General features: G+C 36.1%; 1 long non-coding RNA gene across 1 annotated transcript in view; it reads left to right on the forward strand.

Annotated features, from left to right (window-relative positions):
• The first annotated feature begins 200 nt into the window (after nt 1-200).
• The window catches only part of LOC144264600 (uncharacterized), a 47,851-nt gene continuing 35,651 nt past the window's right edge, over nt 201-12,400 (forward strand). The window contains exons 1-2 of the long non-coding RNA XR_013346079.1: nt 201-219; nt 11,439-11,527. This is a non-coding gene — a long non-coding RNA (uncharacterized LOC144264600). The remainder of the gene's footprint in view (nt 220-11,438; nt 11,528-12,400) is intronic.

A 12,400-nucleotide genomic window follows, 5' to 3' on the forward strand; every position in this document is an offset into this window, starting at 1 on the left:
GTTTATTGGCCATCTGTGGCTACATCAAGGAGTAAGTATAATACATTAAATTCTTATTTAAAATATTTCTGCCAGTGGTTGCATGTTCTTAGATCTCTTCAATCAGCACACAAATATGCTGAATCATCATGGAGTACGCAAGAGATCGCAAGTAACTTCTTTCTCCTCACAACTTTCTGGGTCCCAGGCCCATAAGAAGAAAAAAAGTCAACTATCATGGTGAGTGTTGTCTCTCTTCCCTTTAGTAAGTGTCCTGGCCAGCTGTTTGCTTCTAAAGAGCTGGGTTGTCTACAGAGCTAAGATTTGTTACTTTCTAAGGCTTTGTATGACATGGAATGCCTCTTGCCATCATACTTGGTCAGATGTATTTTCCCCACCTCTGGAAATTTTCACATTAGTGTCTATGGGAAATTGACATAATGAGCAGGACAAATTGCTTAAATCATTTTTATCACAATGTTCCATCCTTATTGCATTCTCTTACAGGTTGAATAATGTATTTATATTTGCCATAAAGTCAAGTGTATTTGATATAAATTATGCTCACAGTTGCCTTTTTAGACATTTCAACTCTGCAAATACATATGTGAGTAGGTTTACTGGGGCTAGTTATATGCATAAAGTTACTCACATGACTGTTTATAAGATTGGCACCTTGGTGTTTAAAAGCCCACTCAAAGTAGGCTATATTAATGTAAAAACTATACAGAGGTCAACACTGCAGTTATTGACAGGCTCAATATAATGGCTAGGAAAAAGAGTTCCAAAGATCTAATGAATAAGTAAGTACAAAGTTAATGGAAAGGAAACAAAGAGAGACAAACCTCTCAAATTGGATTAAACCAGAATTACTCAGGCTTCGGCTGTGATTACTGATTGGTATAGTAAATAAGCCTGAGTATAACTAAAAGTTGATTTTGGAACCTATACAGTGCTCTTTTTAACATGCAAATATACATATGAAAAAATACATGTTAATTATCTTAAACTATTGGAGAAATGAATTATTCCCCCCAAAATTATAAACTATCTTTCCTAAAATGTGACTGTAAGCATTTACTCATATTGTAGCTGTCTCTTTCAATATTTTTAATGAAACCTCACCCTTTACTTTTAACAATGATTAGATGGTGTTCCCTGCGGAATGATAACCCAGTTGTTTTTCTATCTTCCTTTTCCGGCCAATCAAACAGTTTGGTTTTAACAGATAAAATATAAAGCTTACTCCAGTTGCCGTATTTAGGAGTCCTTTATGCAGAATATCAGGGTCTGCAGAAATCATCTGTTATCAAATCACTGTGCTGGTGAATCTGAATGACAAAGGGGAAATTAGTATAGAGGGGGTACTGAAGAGTGACTGCCACTATAATCTGATCAGCTGGCCTTCATAAATATGAAAGATTAGACATGCTGATTGACTGTCAGTGTAACAGTTGCACTTTCCATCCCTGGAAAGTGGGCTAATACCCACATCGATGCAACACTTCATTGCATAGCCAAAAGGCTTTCCAACGGGAGTGGGGGAACTTTTGTATAGTAAGATCAATTCACATTTGTTCATTGCTGTAGTTACTCAGATTTTTATTTTAAAATCCTGGAACAGCGTTCCTGAAAAATTAGGGGAAATTCTTTCCCATAACTAGCATCGCTAAACTATAGGCATCTATGTCATTGTCTAATTGTGGTAGGATTCTTGCATATGGACACTTTGGCAATAATATTTCACTATTTGGCTCAGAAATGGTCCTCCAAGAGTGTTTCAGAAGCCTTGACATAAAGGTTTCTCTACACTGATAATTTGAAGGTCAGAAGTCTCTTTGCAGAATAGAAACAGGTTACAGACATCTTGAAAATGATGATCTAACTTGGAGTTATGCTGTCAGAACTCAGAGTGGTAGCTGGGTTAGTCAGGATCAGCAAAAACGACGAGTCCTCATGGCGCTTTAGAGACTAACAAATTTATTTGGGCATAAGCTGTCGTGGGCTAAAACCCACTTCACTTTTAGCCCACGAAAGCTTATGCCCACATAAATTTGTTAGTCTCTAAGGTGCCACAAGGACTCCTCGTTATTTTTGCTGTCAGAACTGTTTTAAACCAGTTTTCAGATTGCTTTGCAAATAATGGAAAGTATCAACCAGCTGTATTTCACTATGGCAGCCAGGGTTTACAACTGAATAAACCCTAAATTTGCTAGAGAAAATACTGTCAGAAGTTTTAAATATTCTTTTACTGAGTTGACTTGCTTTTAGTGTTGTTTATACTTAAGGAGAGAACAGTGTGTTTGTCTGTGTTTTACAGATGTTTGGAAATTTTGTGACAAAATGATTTTTGTCAGAAAATGCGGCTGATTTAAAACCAAATCTTTTTGCAGGAAAGGGTCAGTTTTGTCAATATTTTTTATTTAAAAAAATCTTTGAAATAAGTTTGGAAACTTTTTTTTTTTAAATTTTCTCAATGAAAAATTTTGGTTTTCTGGTTTGGAATGACTTTTTGTTTCAAAACATAAGCTAATCATATTTTTTAAAAGTTTTAATTAAAAATGGCAATGTTTTAAAATTATGAGAATGAAATATGTTGATCAGAACCAATTTTTTTTTTTGTAAAATGTTTTGAGATTTCAACTTTTCATCCCAATTCAAGATGGGAAATTTTTTTTATATATGAAAATTTTTTGTGGGGCAGGAATACTATTTTCTACCATACTCTAGGGTCTGTCTCAAATAAGAAAAATGAATCCAAGAGTACAGCTTACCAATTTGTAATGCAATTGCAACAGAAGCTAGTGGTACAGTCCTACTGGATTAACCCTTTTTCTTCCTTTCTGTATTTCATATGTCAAACAAAAGTTTGTGTGCTGAATTTTTATTTAATTTTATAATTGAAATAAACTTTCTCATTTAGACAGAACTCCCCTGACTTCTAATGATTGAACGAATTCAAGTTAGGAACTTATAGATGAAAGGTATGATGCCATACTGTTAATCCCCTCTTGTATTCACTTGCCCATATTGGACTTGCTTGAAATTGGCTCATCCAATACTATTAACTTTACATTTTTAGTATCACGGCAACCTCAAGAGGTGGAAAATTCTGCATCTTCATCCATGAGAATGATGCAGTGGGGAACATATGCTGTAATACTGTTGAAAGGGCACATAATATAGTGAACCAAAAACTCTATAGTTGAATAATAACTGATTTGTATTTCTGGAGGATAGTAAACAATTCCTAAAAGTACACCTAAACCCAATTTATTGTGACCATGGTGGTTAGAATTTTCAAACAGCCTGCACCCTCTTGCTGTTTGTGGCTACCCTTTTACATTTGCTATATGTCTGGATATGATGGGTTCTGGCATAAAATGTCATGAAAATATTACATCACCAAGGTATACCATAATTTCAGAATATTTTTGAATACTTGAGGGAGTGCATATCCACATGGAATGGGTGTTCTGAAAAGAGAAAAGAAAAAAGAAAAGAAAAAGAAAGAAATTTGAAATGCAGATGCATCCAAAGAAGTGAATACTATTAGACCAACAGTTTTCTGCCCAAATTAATAGCAGTAGTAATAAGTATTCATAAAGTGTCCCTCTTTCCCTGCCAAGGTACTTGGTAGGCAGGGGGCATTCTATCAAAAATTCACAATAAAATCATGTTAAAATACAATAACAGATGCTGCACACTTGTGACAAATTCTAGAGGTTTCTTCCTCTTGTTTTTAAATCGAGAATATTTTGGGAATACATATTTTCATTTGAGAGGACCAACTTCCTCTTTAAACAGAGAAAGATGCAATAGCTTGTCAATAAGGTAAAATCTTTACAGTGAAATTGCCATGATTTTTTTCTTTCCCTTTGTACATTCTTGCGTGTCTAAGTGGAAACAAGTGTGAGTTCTAGTTTTTGAAGAAAGAAATGAAGTACAAAATTACTGTCTGAAGAGGAATAGTCTCTATGATTTAGTTCTCCACAATGTAGCATACTGGCTAACTGTTTAACCTTACCAGCAGCCTGCCTCCCTGGCAAGTTATTGCTCTGGACATGAATAGAGTAATAGATAAAGCTTTTCATCTTAGAAGGAATGCTGATTCAGAATTTTTCAATGGGAAGCAGAAATAAACAGATCATGTATATAATAAATGGACATGCAGATATATGCACATGTTGTCTGGGTTTATATATACATATATATATATATATATATATATATATATATATATATATAAAAATAAAATGTGTGTATGTTTCATATCTAAAATCTTTATACAATAGGTGGGTGAAGAATTATAGAGGGTTTTAAAAAATAATCTATCATAGGCTTCCAATGCATTCTCAGTAAGGCATAGTCTGTTTTGACTGAATGAATACAATGGCATTTCCAGACTGTAAACCACACAACTGGGATTTTTCTGCGTGTTTGTTTTAAAAATAGAACAAAATGTGAAAGCATAAAGAAAGGGACGTGAGCAACGACCAGTCTCAGCCACTTGCACAGCTCTGCCACATTCTGCAGAACAAACAGCTATTAAATCTGAGCACACAAAACATGTAGTAGGCTTAGTAATGACAAGCAGTGTCAGCACACTATAATTAAAATAGGGTGGTATAATTCATAAGGAAGGCACAGTGTGGTTTAACACCAACGCAGGAGGAGGAGGAGGGAGGAGAAGAATCAATTGTTAGTCTGTAGAATCAAAAGTGGCTCTTATCGCTGGATGTAAACATCTTATTTTTCAAATGCTCTTTAATTTTTTTTTATTACCAACAAAAGGCCTCTGTCATTTTGAGTTAATGCAGTGCCAGGCAAGAGTGTGTCATGATGACGACCTCTGTCCTTGTGCCACCATATTAATCTGAAGGGGAAAGTCTCAGTAGACTGTTTTTACTGTACATAATTAAGCAATTCTGAATGCTCCGTGAAACTTGAACGGTATGGCATAGAGCCTGGTAATATGACAGTTAATGAGATGAGACTTACATTTATTCTGCCTCTATAATAAGTGAAGGCTTTTTGCCTTCAGAATGAGGGCAGACAGAGACTGAAGAATTCATTAATAATGCTAAGGTCAACAAAAAAGGGGCTGTTCTGTGGCTCTCTGTTTTATGACTGTCTCCAAAAAAAGAGAAACTAGATGAAATTACTTCTTAATTATATTTATTCAGTATCTGTAATAGGCTATGACATCTGCATTCATGGTGGAGTGGACAAGAAAAGAGACATTCAAGAAAACTAATAACAATAAGGGGGATGATTTATATTGCTTTACCTTTCTTTCAGAGTCCAAAATAGTCATAAACTGGAGGCAATTACTTAATTAAATTCATACTGTATCTGTAATAAGCAGATAATTTTGCCTTCAGAGGACAAGAAAAGGAGCACTGAGAGAAAATAACAATAAAAGGCTGTTTGTGTTGTACCTCTTTCTCTGCTTCTCAAACACATACACACACTCTCTCTCTGAATGAAATTGCAAAAAATGTATTCATTTGAACAAAAAAGAATGCAAATTAATTTTGGTACATGCAACCTCTTTTTGGGTAGAGAGAGTGTTATGAATCTGCTTCTGAATGAGTATTTCCATAATATTAACCCTGATATTGGTGCATTTGGTTTTCTTGAAATTTCTTTGTGGGTTTGGGGAATTGTCTATTCAGGGACAGACACTCTGCCATGTGACCAATCCCCCAGCAAATAAGCGTACTGAGAGCAAGACGGCACTGAACTAGACACTGTACAAATATACAGTAAGAGACATTCTACCGTGTCTTTTGCTCTTGACTTAACAAAATGGGCACAGCTGGATTCCAAACAACTATGTTTACTAAATATGTACCAACATGCCATTCCTAGTTACATTCATACTGCTACACTGGCTAGTCTCAGGTGGCTTCTACAACATAAAACACAATGAGTTCCACTAGACTGCTCAAAAATTATTTAAAAGGATGCTACCTTCTGTAAATACACAACCCAGTCCCAACTCCAGAAAGGTTGCAGTATAAATAGAAAAACAGACAAACAAAGGGTGGGAGAGGAAACAGGGATAGAAAAGCGAAGCGAGCTGCCCAAGGTCACACAGCAAGTCAGTGGCGGAATAGAAACCAGGTTTCCTGAATTTCAATCTAGTGCCTAATTCACTGGACCATGCTGCCTCTTGGACATAACTTTTGTCATCACATTTTCTAAAGATGCAAATTATACAATTTAAAAGCCAGCACATTTCACTGCCTTGAGCCGTTTACAAATCTGCCAATACCTGACCTGCCAATTACTTAGGGAGATTGGTCTTCACTAATCACAATTAATTAGTGATCAGAAGTTCACGTTAGGAGACCAAAAAGAGTTCCTGCTGTGTCCTTCACTCCAAAAGCAGATATAGGTATGCGGTTCTGTTCCCTAGAGAATTGTTGTTTTGTATTTTTCTTGGATTGTAGGATGTTTTGGCAAAGGATCAGGAACTGCATGACTTAAGAAATACCCTCTATTACGTAATGACTTCAATAATTCATTTTATTTCAAAGTCAATTCTGTATTTGGATAGAAAACATCGTATGTTATTTTGTGTCATACCAGCAATCAAGGGTTTTAATGACAGACATGATTTTTTGAGACAGTGAGACTGTGTCCAGAAGCTCATACCTGAGACAAAACTCCTACTGATGGCAATGGAAGTTTTACCTGAGAATGGGCTGCAAACCAGGGCCAGTCTAATATTTATTTATATTCTACTGACATCACATATACATTTCAACAAACACTAATACCCTCTCCCCTTGAAGATATTTTTTATTATTGTTATTTGAAAAGTCACAAACAGCAAGTGAATGGGGTGGAGATTGAGAGCGTTTTGTAATTCTTGCAAGGTTAATTGCACTATTTATAGATCTAACTGTAAAGGAAAAAAAACCCTCAGCATGACCCTGCAGGGTCAACATAGTAATAGCAACCTAAATGGAGCTCTGACCATTCATGAATTACTGTCTGTGATACTGAGAATGCTGACAGTTCTATCACAGCACTGTTTCAATAGAGAACTCCATATATTTAAAGCGCTGATACTGTTTTCCCTCTAAATGACAGGCGTGACAGATGGGCCGAAAGCACTGCAGACGTTTGAACAAGGAAATAGAGAGGGAGCCTGCTGGAAGCAGGGCTTCACGCAGCCAGCCGCAAATGATGAATAGAGTGTGATTGTGTCTGACAGGTAGTAATATAACTATTCATTCACCACAGAACACCTGGAGCACACTATATTAAATGGTACAAGATGGAGAGATTCTGTGACAGGAATAGGAAGTGTGAATCCCATGCTGAGTTTAGGTACAGCAATATAAAAGGTCAAGGGTCATGCAATATAAACTGCCTCAGAGAACACTCTAATTAAATTATTTGCTTCCTAAAATGTTTCGCATGTTTTGCTAACATGTTGCCAGGATCATTATTTCAGCATGGCTGAAATGAAAGCAGCAAATGCTTCTTTGCTAACTAATGCTATTTTATTTTGCATTTGGAGGCTCACTGGTGTTGTCATTATTATATGTCACTGAGCTGGAGTGGGAAAGAATTGAAGTCCCTACTATCCGTATAGACCTAAAACCAGTGTGCTGTTTGATGTGTAACGTTTGTGAAGCGTTTAGCTGATCTCATTTTTAGGATGTACTGGGCCAAATTCTGCACTGGTGTAATAGCCACTAAAGTCAATAGTCAGTGCACTCGTGGGAGTTGTGGTGTATATGTATCTGTTGTGATTTTATGTTTTGTGTGCTGAACCTTCACATTTCTAGAAATCTGCTCTCTGCTGGAGGAAGCTGCTATTCTGTGCTGCCTGTTATGAGACAGAGACACTGTTCTCTCTCAGGGAAACTTTATTTTTGCTTATACTGTACTTGTTTTATTTTCCCTGGATCCAAAATAAAATGTTATTCACATTAACAGTAAATAATTGCTCTTTGTGTATAAAAAACAAAACTTCAGAGTAGACTTTTTACATTAATTGGAGTTGCGCTTGAATAACTGAGAGCATAATTTGAACTGTTTATATTAGAGGACATTTTCCATACAGAGATGGTTTAAAACTTTTTTAAAAAAAGTGTTTTAAAATGTTCATTTGGCATTTATAAACTATTTAGTAGGTTTCCATGATGATTTATGTATAGTCTTGCCAGAATTTGTTTTTTTAAAATAATTTTGATGGATAATATCAATGTTTATTTTTAAGCATTTTAAATTTTATCTATTTAAATGTTCACAGAAATTATGGGGAGGGGAGGATGTCAGACAATGTATGTGGGAGGGGTCCAGACAACAATTATTTAATGACCATAGATGTTTAGTTTCAAAAAGCTAACCCTTCATAACTGTTAAAACACAAATTGTCGACATCATACATCAAAATACACAGAGTAAATATCTGTAAATCAAACTCTAATGGGGTCTCAAGCAGCGTTTTTCATTATCAATGGAAATTTTTTTGAGCGGTTTGTGTGTGTATGGTAAAATTGACATTTACTGACATTTGCAGAAAAAAGTCTAATCCTGCCAAGCTCATTTATGTTTGAGAGTGTTTATTTGCAAGAGCAGCAGCATAAAGTGAGCCCTGCTAATGATCACAGTAGTAGCTGTTTATGTGAAGTGCACACGTTGGTGCTTAGTCAGAATTTAGCAGGAGTGACACCAGCATTTTTTTTAAAAGTGTATTTTTTGTCCTTTATGTGCCTGTTTTGTGACTCTAAAAAGTGTCGCCATAAAAGGGTCGAAGTTTTGCTTTTGAAAATATGGTCACCTAATGCATATATAATTAACTCTCTTGATTGTGCGAATGAAGCTTTTACATTTGCAAATGTAAGCTGAGCGGCAGCAGTAGAATGTGATCTCACGAATTTTGCATGACACAATTTACAGAGGCTCACTGAAAATCTGGCTGATACTGTCATGCTCAGAAATATTGCCTTCAGGATGGGCCTGCCTGACACAGTACTGGAAGTAGAGCTGGTTTTTTTTTTTTAAAAAAATGTTGATGAGATAGTTATCAAAATCAAAATCTTTCATGAGAATGTGTAGATTTTGATGACACTTTTGTCTGGAAAAAATCTAAACGAATTTCCTGTGGAATGGAAATTCTCGTTTTAACCAGCTCTAACTTTAAGACAGTACTGGCCACTTAGAGTTTGGCGGTATGTCTGATATTCAGAATACTTGACCTCAGTGTTGATTTCAAGCACTGCTTGCTTTTTCTTTTCTGGACTGCTCTGTTCTAATTTCTAGTTATAACAACAGTTTATTATCACACTCCAAAAGCTTGGCTTCTGTGATAGTTGTTATAGAGACTGAATATGGATGACTTTATTAAATAACATACTCAGGCATTTTGACAATTATTTTAGACATCTTATGCAAAATAATCATCAGACTCATATTTCTAAAAGTACAGTGTCATGAGTCCTGACATTTCTACAGATGTCCTTGTGAAATGAAATACTTGCTTATTGATTTTACATGGGAGAATGTTCACTAGCTTTCTTCTCAGATTAGTTTTGCTTGTCACTTTCTTTATTCACAGAATCCTCTGACTGCATCAGTTACTGTCTCTGTGATTATTTAAGAACCTCTTCTGAAAGCAGAGACACCAGACACTTTTCTCTTTCACTCTCTCTTTTCATTTTCTCCACTAATTGAACCAATGAAAGAAAGACTCAAAAGAAAGGATTGTAGCAAAGGTGAAACTTCTATGCTGCCGGATTTCTTTGCAAAGAAAAATGGGAGTTTTAATGTGTCCCTTTTTCATGAGAGCAAAATGTATACAGAATAGATCTATTCATCCTTTCTTGGTCCACTGCAAAGTGAAGACACTACTCTTATACATCCTGGCAAAGGTTTTAGCCAGAACATTAACACATTTGGCCTTTGTGGGTTGGCAAAGGCATTAGCACTGTTAGCTAAGTCTGTTTTCTTCTTACCACATGGTTGAACCTGTCTGCGATGATTTCCTCCAAATGGTTTAGCAGTTTCTTTGTCAGATGGTTGCTGCTTAGCCATTTATTGCCTGAGGTAGTGTCTTTGACTTTGTTGCTGGCTAAATAAAAATTCCCCCAGACCATAAGAGATGGCCTAAACAAATAAATAAAATAAATCAAGCCTGTCTGGCATGTAAGCATGAGTTTGTTTTTTAAAAAGCAAACAAAAAAAGTATTCTAAATTTGCAAGGTTCAGAAGACTCTTCTCTCTGTCTTCTAGTCACTGTGGGGATGGTAGTATATGTGTTTATAAATATATATTAAGGTTGCACCTAATTTTAAGAAATTGTCTGTTTAGTATAATAGATTCATTCACTGCCTAGTTTATGTGACTGGTTACTGTGTAAATTAATGAGCAGCACTCTCATGTAATGTATGTTTTCTGTTTCCCTAAATAAGAGAAAAAGGATTTCTGACTATTTTGCAAAATAAGGAAAGTGGACATTGTACAAAACAGCCAACCAACCTGTCTTTCAGAGCAAGAGAGTTGGCAAGGTGACCTCAATGGGAGTGGAGATCAATTGCAGCTTTCCATTGGCAGGGTTTTCATGAGTAAAGAAATAAGCAACAATGTGATGCCAGATACACAAAAGGATTTTCTATTCCCCTCTCAATGTTTGACAATTCCCATTAGTGTTAAGGGAGTTATGGGCGTGATGATTCAAGAAAATATGCTTGACAAATTTGCTCTCTTTTATGGTTGTTTCAAAACGCTGGTGGCAGGTATGTGTTCAGACTATACAATGTTGTAAATATAATCTTATTGTATTTGAGGGAACAGTCATTTGGGATCCATAGTGTGGCCTTTTATGTTGAAAAACGTGTACTCTTTCCATTTTAAAATTATTAAGCTAAGTCACCTAAGTGCATGGCAATGGGCAAATAAAGTGCAAACTAAATAGCTCTTCACTGTAGGGATGAATTTTTGAAAGACATTGTGGCTGTACGTGGGTGGAGGAGCTACTTTCAGGATCAGGGCCTATGTTTGTATATATAGAACAAAAACCCCATATAGGGTTACATTCTGCCCATGGATAAGTAGTTGTGTGCAACTCCTATTAAAGTCAGTCCTGCCCTCGGTGGTGCATACACTTCAAACCAAGCTTACCCCTTTCTTAGACTATGGCTGTTCAAGATTTTACCCTTAGTTTGCACTTGTCTGTGTGTCAATCTGTCAGTGTCTATAGACATTATCTCCCATCAGAGAGCTATTTGAGTGCTATTTTGGTTTCTTCCCTAAAGCTATAAAAAGGAAAAATAAGTTCCAGCATCAATATCTCTTACGTGTACTTGTCTAAATTTAATGTATAGCCGTGCAATATATAACCACACATATAGTTCATTTATATAATATCCGCAGTCAGCCGCTAGAAAAGATGTGAAGTGATTCAAAATAATTTCCATCTGCTTTCATTTTAGCAGCCCTGCAAGATAATCATATAAAACTGACATGATGTCACCCAAGATATTCAGATCTCCAGTATGTGCAGTACCTGACAGGATGGCTTTGAGTAAGTTTCTAGTTCAATTTCATCTTTGTCTTTATTTGTCTCTGAATGGGATGCTAAGATGTCTATAGCAAATTCTCAATAATTTTATAATGAATACAGTAGACTATTAGAGTTTGACTAATGGGGAAGGCAGTGTAGCCTAGTGGATAGAGCACTGGACTGGGACTCAGGAGCCTGAGCTTTGCTACTAGCATTCTGGGTGAGCTCAGGCAAGACTCTTAACTGCTATGTGCCTTGGTTTCCCTATCTGTAAGATGGGGATAATGATACTGACCTTCTTTAGGATCTACTATGCTTATTTAAGAGCTGAGTACGTATTATGAATAATTTAATTTTGTGTATGTCCATGCAGGGTATTTACATGCTGGTGCTGTCTTTTCTGTCTCTTTAGGCATTTACATGCCTCCCATCACTATAGTGTCTGAGCATCTCCTAATTATTTAAAGATAGAAATAACAGTATCATTTTATCTGTCTTCCTTTCAAGGCCGGAAGATTAAAGAGATTACTTCATAGGGTGTATGAAGAACTGAATAAGGAAAAGCAAAGGCAGAGAAATAAGTTTTGCATTCAAGAATGTAGTCATTCTTGCCTTGTATGGGAATTCTAAAATCTAGGTCTAGCTCCTGTGAAAACTCTTTTCCCATGCTACTAAACCTCCTTTAATGGCGTTTTGTGGTTCCAGTAGAATGTAGCTATCATGGTCATGGAGGAAGGTGCCCTATTAAGTAATAAAGGGAGAAGTAGCCTCTGGGTAACTATGGGCCAATCCTATAGAGTGCTTTGAATATTAGGACAGAGATCTTAAACAGAATTGTTCCATTTTTGTGGTGCTGGCCACTTCTTGTCCCCTCCTCTTTATACCAGGTTCCTG

The sequence above is a fragment of the Eretmochelys imbricata genome, chromosome 5, assembly GCF_965152235.1.
Source record: "Eretmochelys imbricata isolate rEreImb1 chromosome 5, rEreImb1.hap1, whole genome shotgun sequence".
NCBI classification, from domain to species: Eukaryota; Metazoa; Chordata; order Testudines; family Cheloniidae; genus Eretmochelys; species Eretmochelys imbricata.